General features: G+C 47.6%; 1 long non-coding RNA gene across 1 annotated transcript in view; it reads right to left on the bottom strand.

The window, feature by feature from the left end:
* Window positions 1-13,282, bottom strand: part of LOC147109689 (uncharacterized) — a 50,777-nt gene extending 37,495 nt beyond the window's left edge. The window contains exon 1 of the long non-coding RNA XR_015080336.1: window positions 13,101-13,282. This is a non-coding gene — a long non-coding RNA (uncharacterized LOC147109689). The remainder of the gene's footprint in view (window positions 1-13,100) is intronic.
* Between the last annotated feature and the right edge of the window lie 1,211 nt (window positions 13,283-14,493).

Here is a 14,493-nt window from a genome sequence, read left to right as displayed (position 1 = left end):
GGCTGGGGGGGACGGATGCTTGTGATGGTCCTGTGGGGGAGTAAAGGAAAGAGTCAGAGATGTGATGCAAAGGCTACATGCACATAGCTTTTTGCAGATGCTCATAAGTGCATCTGTTACAGCTTCACAATCATTATCAGCGACTCATGCAATGTCAAAGAGAGAGATGGGAAACTTTACTGTCACCAGCTTTCTGTGTTACACCCGTCTGTCCATCCCCCATGCACGAATCATCCTCATTGCCCATGATTTCCAGGGCGGCCTCCTCCCAGGGGTTCAGGTGGGCTATTGAGGCTGTCCCTCCTCCTGTCCTGGCTCGCTCTCTTTTGTTGTGAGCTCTCTTTTCCTGCAATGAGGGAGACAAGTGGAGGTTGAGTGAGAATGAAGGAGTGAGTGTAGAGATTGCATAGCATAGATACTTAGAAGGAGACAAAGATGGAGTGAGGTTGCAAGACCAAGGGCCCTCCCTGTGTGTTGTCAGTTGTGTTCAAAGCATCAGAGTGATAGGGAGTGTGAGGGCTGCATGGTGGAATAGTTACGTGAATGTGAGCATAGAGAGAGAGGGAATGGGTAAGGGTGCATGGATGTCAGTGTCAAGTGGGATGTGGAGGAAGAGATTGCTAAAGCTGAGTGCTGGTGAGGAAAGGCAAGGGGATCAGATTGAGGGTGATGGGAAATTCATACTCACTTTTCCAGTGCGCTGAAGGTCATGAAATCTTTTCCTGCACTGTATCCAGGTTCTGCGGGTGACTCCCAAGGAGTTGACCTCCTCAGCCACCTGCATCCACACTGCCTTGGTCTGAGTGGGAGGCCTCTTTCTCCCTGATGAAGGGAACAGCACCTCCCTGTTGGCCCTAGCCCCATCCACTAATACCTGCAGTGCCGCCTCGTCAAAGCGAGGAGCTGATCTTGCCCTCCTGCTTGTCATTTTTGCTACAGCTCCCTCACACTGCACAGTCAAGAAGCTTGGCAGTCTGCAGAAGAAGCAAGGCTTGCTGTGGACGTTAAATGCAGCAGCAATGAGGACGTCATCGGAGGGGACTTTCAGTCATGAAAAACCCATTTGCAAAGGCTTCCCACACGTTGGAAATCAATTGGCCAATTGAGTTAAAATTGCATCAATCTCCCATATCCATTTAGATTCGTGTGGGAAACACGAAATTCGGATAACACAACAACAGCCCACACCTGAGTTAAAATCCAGCCCTTTGTGTCTGTCTTCACGGAAGAAGATGCAAAAAACATCCCGGAAATAGTGGAGAACCAAGGGTCTAGCGAGAATGAGGAAATGTTGGTGTTCAGAGGGACCTAGGTGTCCTTGTACACAAATCACTGAAAGCTAACATGCAGGTACAGCAAGCAATTAGGAAAGCAAATGGAATGTTGGCCTTTATTACAAGAGGATTTGAGTATAAGAGTAAAGACATCTTACTGCAATTATATCGGGCCCTGGTGAGACCACACCTGGAGTATTGTGTACCGTTTTGGTCTCCTTACCCAAGGAAGGAAATACCTGCCATAGAGGGAGTACAACGAGGGTTCACCAGACTGGTTCTTGGGATGGGGGAATTGTCCTTCGAGGACAGATTGAGTAGACGAAGCCTATATTCTCTACAGTTTAGTAGAATGAGAGGTGATCGCATTGAAACATACAAAATTCTTACAGGGCTTGGCAGGGTAGATGCAGGGAGGATGTTTCCCCTGGCTGGGGAGTCTAGAACCAGGGATCATAGGCTCAGAATAAGGGATCGACCATTTAGGACTGAGATGAGGAGAAATTTCTTCACTCAGAGGCTGGTGAATCTTTGGAATTCTCTACCCCAGAGGGCTGTGGAGGCTCAGTCGTTGAGTATATTCAAGACAGAGATTGATAGATTTTTGAATATTAAGGGAATCAAGGGATATGGGGATAGTGCAGGAAAATGGAGATGAGGTAGAAGATCAGCCATGATCTTACTGAATGGCAGAGCCAGCTCAAGGGGCCAAATGGCCTACTCCTGCTCCTATTTCTTATATTCATATGTTCTATGTTCTCTTTTTGCAGCCTCTTGAGCACTTCAGTATCTCTCTGCCACATTGCTTAGTTGTGATGTGGAGATGCCGGTGTTGGACTGGGGTGGACAAATGTGAGAAGTCACACAACACCAGGTTATAGTCCAACAGCTTTATTTGAAATCACAAGCTTTCGGAGCGCTGTTCCTTCATCAAGGAGCAGCGCTCCGAAAGCTTGTGATTTCAGATAAAGCTGTTGGACTATAACCTGGTATTGTGTGACTTCTCACATTGCTTAGTGTAAGGGCCAAGACATCAATCACTGCCATTGATTCAAGGAGTCCACACATCACAGTCCAACACACAGTATGGAATTTGCAAGATGCTTCCACTGCAGGACATGCCTGTAACAGTGTCGCTAGAATCACAAAGACTCAGTAGAATAAGTAATGGAATAAAATTAGCAAAAATTTCATTGAGGGTTTGTTTTGAAGCAAAATCCAACTATCTACCGACCAGGTGTCAACGGTGGCTCAGTGGGTGGCACTCTCGCCTCTGATTCAGAAGGTTGTGGGTTTAAGTCCGACTCCAGAGAATTGAGCACGGAATCTAGGCTGACACTCGAGTGCAGTGCTGAGGGAGTGCTGCACTGTCGGAGGTGCCGCCTTTCAGATGAGACGTTAAACCGAGGCCCCGTCTGTCCTCTCAGGTGGATGTAAAAAAATCCCCAAACACCTATTTTGAAGATCAGGGGAGTTCACGGCAGTGTCCTGGCCAATAGTTATCCCTCAACCAGCACCACTAAAACAGATGATCTGGTCAATTATCTCATTGCTGTTTGTGGGACCTTGCTGTGCGCAAATTGGCTGCCGCATTTCCTACATTACAGCAATGACTACAATTAAAAAGTACTTCATTGGCTGTAAAGTGCTTTGGGACGTCCTGAGGTCGTAACAGGCGCTATATAAATGAAAGTCTTTCATTCTTGTCTGTCTATCTAGCTATAAAATTTAAAGGTTTGCTCGTACACAAACTGCCAGCAAGTATCACACTTTTCCATCACACTTGGTTGCTAAGACCCCTATTGTTACAAAACACTAAATGCTCTAACTCACTGTGGTAGATCTGTTACTATATAAACATATACACACACTCCAGAGGTCACATTGTTACGGATACAAAGCATCTGGCTCCTTCCAACCTGTAGCCTGAAACTGGCCAGCACGTTTTGATCTGCAAAGTTCCCTGACAAATCACTAATTAAACTTAAATTGACTTCAACCTGTATTTACTTAACAACAACTGGTTTAAAGGGACACAGCTCCACCTTAGCAGAATAATACCATGTGCAGTATATGATATAACACTCATGTTCTAAAGAACAATGTATCATCCAACTTAACGTGAGCAACACCATGGGGATTCTACTAGTGATTTATTAAAAATGTGTATCTAGCACTCTGTCACAGATCAAAAAAAGCTTAAAAGAGAGCGCTTCTGACGCCAGCCTGAAACTGACAAGCACATTGCAATCTGCAATGTTCCCATACCAAACACCAATTACACTCTAACTGACCTGTCTCCTGTTTACTTAACAATTAGCAGCAGAATAATACATTTTGCATGACATAATGTAACAGCTGTGATATTCCCGTGATTGTTTAGCTTGCCACTATCAACTGCCAGACACCATGAAACCAGACTCCAGCAAATAGTCAAATGCCTTGCAGAGAGAGGGGTCAGAAGGGGAGAAAATTGGCAAGAAAATATATATATTTTTAAAAATGCAACCTCAATTGTTATATAATGCAATATTAAAAAAAAAATTACTCTGTATTTTCAAAAATTAGGGATTAGTCCCTCAACCCAGACAGTCCCCTTTCTCTTTAGTTTATCACTGAATCACTAGATTGACAAATACGATAGTCTTTTTATGATCTATGATCACCTCACCTCGTCACCTGGGCAACAGGTTGGTGTTGCAGTCAGATGCTGCAGAGCTAACCCTGTTAGCTCTGTTTCCGATGGGATAGCTGTCATACTTGCAATTATTTTTTTTTAATAAAAAGTGTTTGTGGTAAACCACTGTTTGTATTCCACTGTGTACATGCCTGGACATGCCTCGGCTGACTCCTCCCACAAGTCCTAGTATAAAGGTGACTGCTCCCCAGCCCTTTGTATTTCTGGACCGGTCGACCACTCGAGGCAGACCTTCATTCTTTTGTTAATAAAAGCCTTTAGTTACTCTCTTAACTCTCAGTCTTTTATGAGTAATTGATAGCGCATCAGTGTTTAATTCTGGAGTTCTATCGATAGCCTTCATTAAATACACTATGTCATTTCCACTAAGCTATGCAGACCACTGCATTTTCAATACTGCACACTGATAATAATATATAGCACAAGGACCAGCAGTGAACAAAAGAAATCTGGCAAGAAAAAGGTATTTTTTTGATTGCAACCTCAATGGTCATGTAATGCAATGGTCAAAAAGAAAACATTTACTCTGCATTTTCTAACAATTAGGAAATCAGTCCCTCAACCCAGACAGTCCCATTTCTTTTAGAAACATAGAAGATAGGAGCACGAGTAGGCCATTCGGCCCCTCGAGCCTGTTCCACCATTTAATGAGATCATGGCTGATCATCCAAACTCAGTACCCTGTCCCTGCTTTCTCCCCATATCCCTTGATCCCTTTAGCCTTAAGAAATATATCGAACTCCTTCTTGAATATATTTAATGAATTGGCCTCAACTGCCTTGTGTGGTAGAGGATTCCACAGGTTCACCACTCTCTAGGTGAAGAAATTCCTCCTCATCTCAGTCCTAAATGGCTTACCCCTTATTGTTAGACTGTGACCCCTGGTTCTGGACTCCCCCGCCATCGGGAACATCCTTCCTGCATCTAGTCTGTCTAGTCCTGTTAGAATTTTATAAGCTTCAATGAGATCCCCTCTCATTCTTCTAAACTCTAGCGAATATAAGCCTAACCGACCCAATCTCTCTTCATACATCATTCCTGCCATCCCAGGTATCAGCCTGGTGAATCTTCGCTGCACTCTCTCCATGGTAAGAACATCCTTCCTCAGATAAGGCGACCAAATCTGCACACAATACTCAAGGTGTGGTCTCACCAAAGCCCTGTACAACTGCAGCAAGACATCCTTGCTCCTGTACTTGAATCCTCTCGCTATGAAGACCAACATACCATTTGCCTTCTTAACCGCCTGCTGCATCTGCATGCTTACCTTCAGCAACTGGTGCACATGGACACCCAGGTCTTGTTGCACTTCCCCTTTTCCCAATCTATTGCCGTTCAGATAATAATCTGTCTTCCTGTTTTTGCCACCGAAGTGGATAACCTCGCATTTATCCACATTATACTGCATTTGCCATGCATCTGCCCAATCACCCAACCTCTCCAAATCATACTGGAATTTCTCTGCATCCTCCTCACAGCACACACGCCCACCCAGCTTTGTGTCATCTGCAAACTTGGAGATATTACATCTAGTTCCCTCGTCTAGATCATTTATATATATTGTGAATAGCTGGAGTCCTAGCACCGATCCATGCGGTACTCCACTAATCACTGCCTGCCACTCGGAAAAAGACCCGTTTATTCCAACTCTTTGCTTCCTGTCTGCCAACCAGTTCTCTATCCAAGTCAGTGCCTTACCCCCAATCCCATGTGCTTTAACTTTGCACGCTAATCTTTTATGCGGGACCTTATCGAAAGCCTTCTGAAAGTCCAAATACACCACATCCACTGGTTCTCCCTTATCTATTCTACCAGTTACATCCTCAAAAAATTCCAGTAGATTAGCCAAGCATGATTTACCTTTTGTAAATCCATGTTGACTTTGTCCGATCCTGTCACTGTTTTCCAAGTGCTCTGCTATTACATCTTTTATAATGGACTCTAGCATTTTCCCCATTACCGATGTCAGGCTTACTGGTCTATAATTCCCCGTTTTCTCTCTACCACCTTTTTTAAATAGTGGGGTTGTCGGAATTGACGAATTCCTACGAATAACTGAGATCGACACAGGAGAGCAATTAAACAGTTCTTTACTCAAAGGAGATGCCACAGGGACTGCCTGGGCAGCCCTGTTGTTTGCGACGTGACGTCATCGCGTTTGCCCGCGTTTTCCCGCGCTCTTAAAGGGGCCACGCCCCGTACATGCAAACTCTATATATAAAACACAGTAATGCCTAACACAATGGTACAGGTTTAGGCTGGTGTTAGAACATCGTTAAAGAGAATTATATACAGTTATCCAAGAGTCATTCAGTGGCTCTGCCACATGCGCCCCCCCAGAATTCGCTTTAACGGACAAAGTCAAACGGTGAGGGGGCCTGTCAGAACGACTCCTGTACTCTCGAGGCGGAGGCTGCTGGGCGGCTGGCGGTTTGGCGGGTGGTCGCACTTGATCTGCCGTAACGACGATGGGTGGCTGACCCCGTCTGGGCGGTTGTGCTGTCTCGATGGGGCAGTCGAGGTCTAAATGCGCTAGCTTTAAGCGGTCGACCGAAATGTGGTCCGGTTTACCACCGACATCTACCGTGAAGGTTTTGTCCCCTGCTTCCAGCACGCGGAAGGGACCGGTATATGGGGCCTTGAGTGGATCCCTATGTGCATCATGGCGAATAAAAACGTACTCGCCTTGTGAAGCTCCGTGGGAACGTGTGACCTCTGCGGCCCGTGGTGCGAAACATCTGGCCGCCTCTTGGTGACTAGCAAGCTGGGCAGATACGGACCATGGCTCTGTCGATGTTGGTAGGAAGTCCCCTGGGACTCGTAGCGGCTGACCATAGAGAAGCTCCGCTGATGAAGAGCGAAGGTCTTCTTTGGGGGCCGTGCGAAGGCCCAACAGGAGCCACGGTAGCTTGTCTGCCCATCCAGCGTCCTGGAGGCTGGCCCTCAGGGCAGCTTTCATTGAACGGTGGAAACGTTCGCAGAGGCCATTCGCCTGTGGGTGGTAGGCTGTGGTGCGGTGTAATTTGACACCGAGTCCGTGGGCCACTGCATTCCAGAGTTCGGAGGAGAAATGCGGGCACTCCGAAACGGGCGATCCAGGAGGAAATGAACGCCCTGGCCACGTCCGCCGAAGTAGTGGATGACAGGGGGACCGCCTCTGGCCATCTGGTGGTGCGGTCAACCATGGTCAGGATGTGTGAAAAACCATGGGAGGGTGGGAGTGGTCCTACCAGGTCCATGTTGACATGGTCAAAACGTCGCTCTGGAACTGTGAAGGTGGCCAACGGAGCTTTGATGTGGCGCTGTACCTTAGCCTTTTGGCAGACCACGCAGGTGTTGGCCCAGTCCTGGACATCTTTATGCATGCCATGCCATACAAATTTCGCTGACATCAGTTTCTGAGAGGCCTTCATTCCAGGGTGTGACAACCCATGTATGGCATCGAACACTTTGCGGCGCCAGACGACCGGCACGACAGGGCGAGGATCCTGTACGGAGACGTCACACAACAGCATGGTACCTGCGAATGGAACTTGACGTTGGCCAACTGGAGGCCAGTGATGGCCGTTCTGTAAGCCTGGACTTCCGGGTCTGAGGCTTGTTCCGCTGCCATGAGGGCGTAGTCGATGCCCAAATGAACCGTATTGACGATCGCGCGGGAGAGGCAGTCTGCCATCAGGTTGTCCTTACTGGCCACGTGCCATATATCCGTGGTGAATTCGGATATGTAGGTCAGTTGACGCTGCTGTCGGGCTGACCACGGTTCGGCGGTCTTGGACATGGCAAAGGTCAGCGGCTTATGGTCCACAAAGGCGGTGAAAGGACGTCCTTCCAGAAGGAACCGAAAATGGCGGATGAGCAGAAAAAGGGCGAGCAACTCCTGGTCGAACGTGCTGTATGCTCTCTCGTTCTGCCGTAGTTGACGGCTGAAGAATGCCAACGGCCGCCACGTCCCGTTCACCCACTGCTGTTGCACGGCACCGACTGCGTAGTCCAGCGCGTCGGTGGTGAGGGCGATGGTGGCTCCTGGCAGCGGGTGCGCCAGCATAGTCGCGCTGGCTAAGGCGCTTTTGGTGTCGGCGAATGCTCGGGCCATGTCATCCGTCCAGTCTACCGGGTTCTTGCCAGTCTTGCCCTTGAGGGCCTCGTACAGGGGCTGTATGAGTAGTGCCGCCTTAGGCACGAAACGGTGGTAAAAGTTTACCATGCCTAGGAATTCCTGCAGGGCCTTTACGTTCTGCGGGCGTAGAAAGGATGTCACCGCCTCTACCTTCGAAGGTAAAGGAACCGCTCCCTCTGAGGTGATGCGATGCCCCAGGAAATCAATTTGGTGCAGGCCAAACTGACACTTGGCCGGGTTGATAATCAGGCCGTGTTGGCTGAGGCGTCGAAAAAGGGTGCGTAGGTGACAGGTATGTTCTTCCTTAGTAGGACTGGCAATTAGAATGTCATCTAAGTAGACGAAGAGGAACTTGAGGTCCCGCAGCACGGAGTCCATCAGGCGTTGGAAAGCCTGGGTGGCGTTCTTTAACCCAAACGGCATTCGTAGAAACTTGAAGAGGCCGAATGGGGTGATGACTGCGGTCTTCTGGACGTCTTCTGGATGAACTGGGACCTGGTGGTAGCCCCGGATGAGGTCGACCTTTGAGAACACGGTGTTCCCTGCCAAATGGGCAGAGAAATTCTGGATATGGGTTTTCGGGTACCGATCAGGAGTGGTGGCGTCGTTTAGGCGTCGATAGTCGCCGCATGGCCGCCATCCACCGCCAGGCTTCGGGACGATATGGAGGGGCGAAGACCAGGGACTATTCGACTGGCGAATAATCCCTAACCGTTCCATGGTTGCGAACTCTGCCTTTGCGACCCCCAGCTTGCCAGGTTCCAGGCCCGTGCATAGACCGGGGGGCTGTTGGTGGTGATGTGGTGTTCCACACCATGTTTCGTGGCTGTGGAGGAGAACGTGGGTCGGGGAATTCGCTGAGCAGACGAGTGAACTCATCAGGAGTCGGGAACGCACAGGAGATGGTGCGTGATGTAGTGTTACTGCGGTAACACGGAAGAGAATTAAAAGTTGCTGCGTTGATCAGCCGCCGGTTCCTAACGTCGACCAGGAGGCTGTTGGCGCACAGGAAATCCGTGCCGAGGAGGGGCTGGGAAACTTTGGCCGTAACAAACTCCCAGTGAAAACGTTGCCCCCCGAGGCACAACTCCACTCGCCGTCTGCCGAAGGTCCGAATCATTCCGCCATTGGCCGCTTCAAGGGCGGGGCCGTGATTCCCTGTCTGCACATCGAGGGCGGACGCGGGTAAAATGCTGCACTGCGCTCCGGTGCCGCACAGAAAACGACGACCGGAGAGAGTATCGGTGATGAACAGCAATTTACCCGCGTTGCCGATCGCCATTGCGGCCGCGGCGTGCCCGTTAGACCCGTTCCTCGGTGGTCGCAGTGTCAGTTGATGTTTTTTTTTGTTTTGAGGAAAACTGCAGGGCGGTGTCTGCGGGGGATGGGTGCCTCGTGGCGGTGCAGTACTGCCGAGTTACAGCGAAAATTTTGTCAGCCTCCGCCGCGAGTGTTGCACAGTCTTCAGTTTCAGATCTGGCCAGGGCAGTTTGTACCTGTTCAGGCAGTTGGCTGAGGAAAATCTCACAGAATAGGAAACATTCCCGTTCTGAGCCCAGGAGTGTGAGCATTTGGCTCATCAACTCTGAAGGTTTGGAGTCCCCGAGCCCGGGCATAGCGAGTAATCGACGGGCGCGCTCTGATTTTGTGAGCCTGAAAACCTGTAGTAACCGCGCTTTGAGGGTTTCATACTTGTGCTCCGTTGGGGGGTTTTCGAGGAGGCTGACGATCCGAGAGGCGGTAGAGCTGTCGAGTGCGGAGACCACGTAAAGATACTTGGTCTGATCCGCATCGATGTTCCTCAGGGCGAACTGGACCTCGACCTGAATAAACCACGAGGGTGTTTGCTGCTCCCAGAACTGCGGTAGCTTTAGCGAAACGGTGTTTGCTTCCATGCTGTGCTCTTCTTCTGTGAAAACGTTCACAAAAACGGGATCACCAATGTAGGAATTGACGAATTCCTATGAATAACTGAGATCGACACAGGAGAGCAATTAAACAGGTCTTTACTCAAAGGAGATGCCACAGGGACTGCCTGGGCAGCCCCGTGGTTTGCGACGTGACGTCACCGCGTTTGCCCGCGTTTTTCTGCGCTCTTAAAGGGGCCACGCCCCGTACATGCAAACTCTATATACAAAACACAGTAATGCCTAACACAATGGTACAGGTTTAGGCTGGTGTTAGAACATCGTTAAAGAGAATTATATACAGTTATCCAGAGTCATTCAGTGGTTCTGCCACAGGGCTACCCTCCAATCCATGGGTGCTGTTCCAGAGTCTATATAATTTTGGAAGATGACCAGCAATGCATCTACTATTTCTAGGGCCACTTCCTTAAGTACCTTAGGATGTAGATTATCAGGCCCTGGGGATTTATCGGCCTTCAATCCCGTCAATTTCCCTAACACCATTTCCCTACAAATACTGATTTAATTCAATTCCTCCCTTTTCATCTGCTCACAGGGTTGACAAATGCGACAGTCAATAGTGGCAGCAGTGAGCTATACCACCACAGAGACTGTCGCAGACTAGTCAAGTGCCTCGATTTTAAAATTCTCATTCTTGTTTTCAAATCCCTCCATGGCCTCGCCCCTCCCTATCTTTGTAATCTCCTCCAGCCCCACAACTCTTCGAGATAGTGGCGATCCTCTAATTCTGGCCTCTTGAGCATCCCTGATTTCAATCGCTCCACCATTGGTGGCCGTGCCTTCAGCTGCCTGGGCCCTAAGCTCTGGAACTCCCTCCCTAAACCTCTCCACCTCTCTACCTCTCTTTCCTCCTTTAAGGCGCTCCTTAAAACCTACCTCTTTGACCAAGCTTTTGGTTACCTGTCCTAATAGCTCCTTATGTGGCTCGGTGTCAAATTTTGTTTTATAACACTCCTGTGAAGCGCCTTGGGACGTTTTACTATGTTAAAAACGCTATACAAGTACAAATTGTTGTTGTTGCTGAATTGACCAATCTCCACTGGTGCATGCACAGCTCATATTAGCACCACAAAGCTCGGAGGAGAAAGGTGGGACGAAAAACAAAAATCAGCCATGGTTCCCGTTCCTGGTTTGTGTCCAGTGACCTCTGCAGCGAAGTGCGTGAAGATTGGCCATTGGCCACTGAAGAGCTGCTGGCAGTTTTGGAGTCAGTACCTCAGTGTGAGTTACTGCCTTCAGGAATTGACAGGAGAAAATCAGAAGAAAAAAGTTCAGTTCTACAGGGAAGAATTAAAGAAAAGAACTTGCATTTATATAGCACCTTTCACGACCTTGGGATGTCCCAAATGCTTTAAAGTCAATGAAGTACTTTAAGTGCAGTCACTGCTGTAATGTAGGAAATGCGGCAGCCAACTTGCGCACAGCAAGCTCCCACAAACAACTGAGCTAAATGTTCAGAACATTTTTTTTTTTTTTAAAAGAGATGTTGGTGGAGGGATAAATATTGGCCAGGAACTCCCCTGCTCTTCTTCAAAATAAGTCCACCTGAGAAGGCAGACGGGGCATCGGTTTAATGTCTCATCCGAAAGACGGCACCTCCAACAGTGCAGCAGTACTGTACTGCAGTGTCGGCCTGGATTATATACTCAAGTCTTTGGAGTGGGGCTTGAACCCAAACCCTTCTGACTCAAAGGTGTGAATGCTCCCACTGAGCCACAGCTGACACTAATGGCTATTCTCCCTGTCCAGTGAGTCCTGCTGGCACAAGTGTCAGGACGCCAGGTGAGGTCAGGACCAGACTCATTCCCCAAGCTGGATAACCCGGCAGACGCTCACAGCCAAGATTCGTTCATTCATACATAGAAAATTGCCATTGGAGTAAAATATTGGATAGGGACTGAAAAACATGGTACCATATGCAACACCAGTCACTGCATTCAGGAGGGGAGGTGATTGAAAATATAAGGTACAAAAACACATTGTCCCAGACAATAATTTACTGTGGGGTTCATATTTCACTCAAAACTATTCACGTTTCATTTCTGTAATTTATGGCATCTTTTTACTGCCTTACATCAACTTGAATTTATATAGCGCCTTTAACATTGTAAAACGTCCCAAAGTGTTACAGACACAATTTGACACAGAGCCGTCTAAGGACACGAGGAGTCCAAAAGCTTAGTTAAAGAGGTAGGTTTTAAAAAGAATCTTACAAGAGGCGGGAGAGAGGTAGAGACCCAGAGAGTTTTAGGGAGAGAATTCTAGAACTAAGGGTCCAGGCGGCTGAAGGCACGGCTGCCAATGGTGGAGCAAAGGGAGTGAGCAATGCGCAAGAGGTCAGAATTGGAGGAGCATAAAGATCTCGGAGGGCTGTAGAGCTGGACATTGCAAATGGCATTATCCTATATTGAAACAATGGTAATACTTGCTTTCTCTGAATTTCTCTTTGCAGCCCACCCCACTTCCACATAAATAGGAATTCCCATGTACAACGATTGCAGAACGTCCAGTTTTATGAAGCTGGACTCCTTAAAAATAATACCATCTGCAGCTCGGGACAGCGAGAGTGAGTGAAATCAGTTTGATTGCACATATAATGATTAATTAAAGATCTGTATGGCAAACGGACACCATTGATCCGGGATCCCCCAGCCTACGAGCTGTTTCCTCTTATGCAAAAAGGGCAGACTGTAGACGTCGATCTGACTTTAAGCGAGAAAATATTTGACAAGTATATTTCGTGTCTGCAGTGTGTCATTTACGACCCTTCCCTGTTAACACATTTCTGGATGTTATTTTCTCTTGCACTGTGCACGCTATCCGTCACATCCAATAAATCCGGAGCGTATATAATAAAAAAACAAGAGGGGGCTTAATTATGTTAATCTAAACAGCAGTAAAAGTTTAACCCAATTAAGAGGAAAGTAATGATGGGGAAGATTTATCCATTCTAGCTATCGTCGATTTCCAACTCCTCCCTCCCCCTCCAATCCATCACTAGCCAAAGAGAGGCCAGACTGAAATAATCTGACCTATTTGCGGGGCAACAAAACATTAAAACCCCAACAGTTCCCACATACCATCCTATGCAAAGGCGAGCTCGCAGTCCCGAGTCTCTCCAGTCCAATGTATCGAGCGAGGGGGAACACTTATATCGGACTGGGCTACGTAATCCGTCTCAATCTGATCCAAGAGGAGCCACACTGAATAGCTTGTCCTGCCGACATCTTGTTACTTTGTTCAGGCGGGGAGAGAGAGGAAAAAAAAGGATATGTAGTCTTTGCAAGGGGGCAATTTTTTTTTAGATATTTCAGTATTCATACATTAATTTAATAAAGCCACCCAGCAGTTTCACAGCACGTATTGTTTATATGTACTTTTATTTAAAAAAAAATCACAGAATTAGGGTGTGGTGTCATTGTAAAGATCATTAAATACGAACAGTATTTTCGCCACCTTATTTATTATTTCACACACCAATTTTGAGAGAGATTTAACCTGGCTCTGGTTTATTTCCAGCGATCAAAGCACCGATTTGGAGCTTGCTGTTAATATCTGAAAAAAAAAGTTACAGGGCCCATCGTTTCCTTTAATCCGACACGCGTGTTAGTCGTAACGATTCTCCCGCTTGTGTATTCGTGAGGTCGGCACGTCTGCTGGGCTTCAACCGCTCATGTGGTGGATGTTTTTAAAATCAAAATCCCGATTCCTATTACACCCCGCTGCACAATGAAAGGAGGCCGTTTTACAAACTGTATGGGGAGAGGAGGACGTTGTTTAACTCTGCCCTGAACCGAATTTTCAATCAAGTTACCGCATTGCTTTGGAAAAGGAAAAAAAACCTCAGAGTTTGCCAAGTTGTCATTGATTTCTGATGCTGATGTTTTGCATGTGAAATCACTGTTTTTTTTTCTGTAATCTGGCCTCCAATCTCATGAGTCATCCCCCCCCCCCCATCCCCCTACACCAAAACAACAAGATAATATTGGAAAACCCACTGCTTCAGGGAGTTGCTCGACCTTGATGAATGGAGGAGGAGGAGGAGGGAGAGAAGCAGAGAAAAGACGAGACAACGGTGCAGGTCTCAGCAAATAATCACTTCACAATAAAAAAAAACCACCCAAAGGTCTGGAGAGAAACACCTCCTCCCCTCACACTCTGCCAGCCAGGGAGGTGTCAATACACAAAGAACTTTCTTTTATAAGTCAAAGGAGACACGCGCCTTTTGTTCGGGTTTATTTTGTTTATTGGTCACTCCTTCCATGATCTGGTTGCAGAGCCTGACCTGCCTGCACAGACTTGATACATTTATTATTACAAATGATACATTTTCTGTTGCGGCAATGTAACAATGATTCGAATTCTGAGGGAATCTGCGGGAGTTCACCCAGGGACAAAATATGTAGCAACTGCTCCCAAATAAATGATAGTTTCCTTTTTGTTTATTTGTGTGCCTGTTCTAGGCATAGCTTA

Source organism: Somniosus microcephalus, chromosome 12 (assembly GCF_052327205.1).
Source record: "Somniosus microcephalus isolate GS21.2 chromosome 12, FLI_Smic_1.0, whole genome shotgun sequence".
Taxonomy (NCBI): domain Eukaryota; kingdom Metazoa; phylum Chordata; class Chondrichthyes; order Squaliformes; family Somniosidae; genus Somniosus; species Somniosus microcephalus.
Note: the sequence above shows the minus strand (reverse complement) of the source record. Positions and strands in the feature narration are given on the sequence as shown.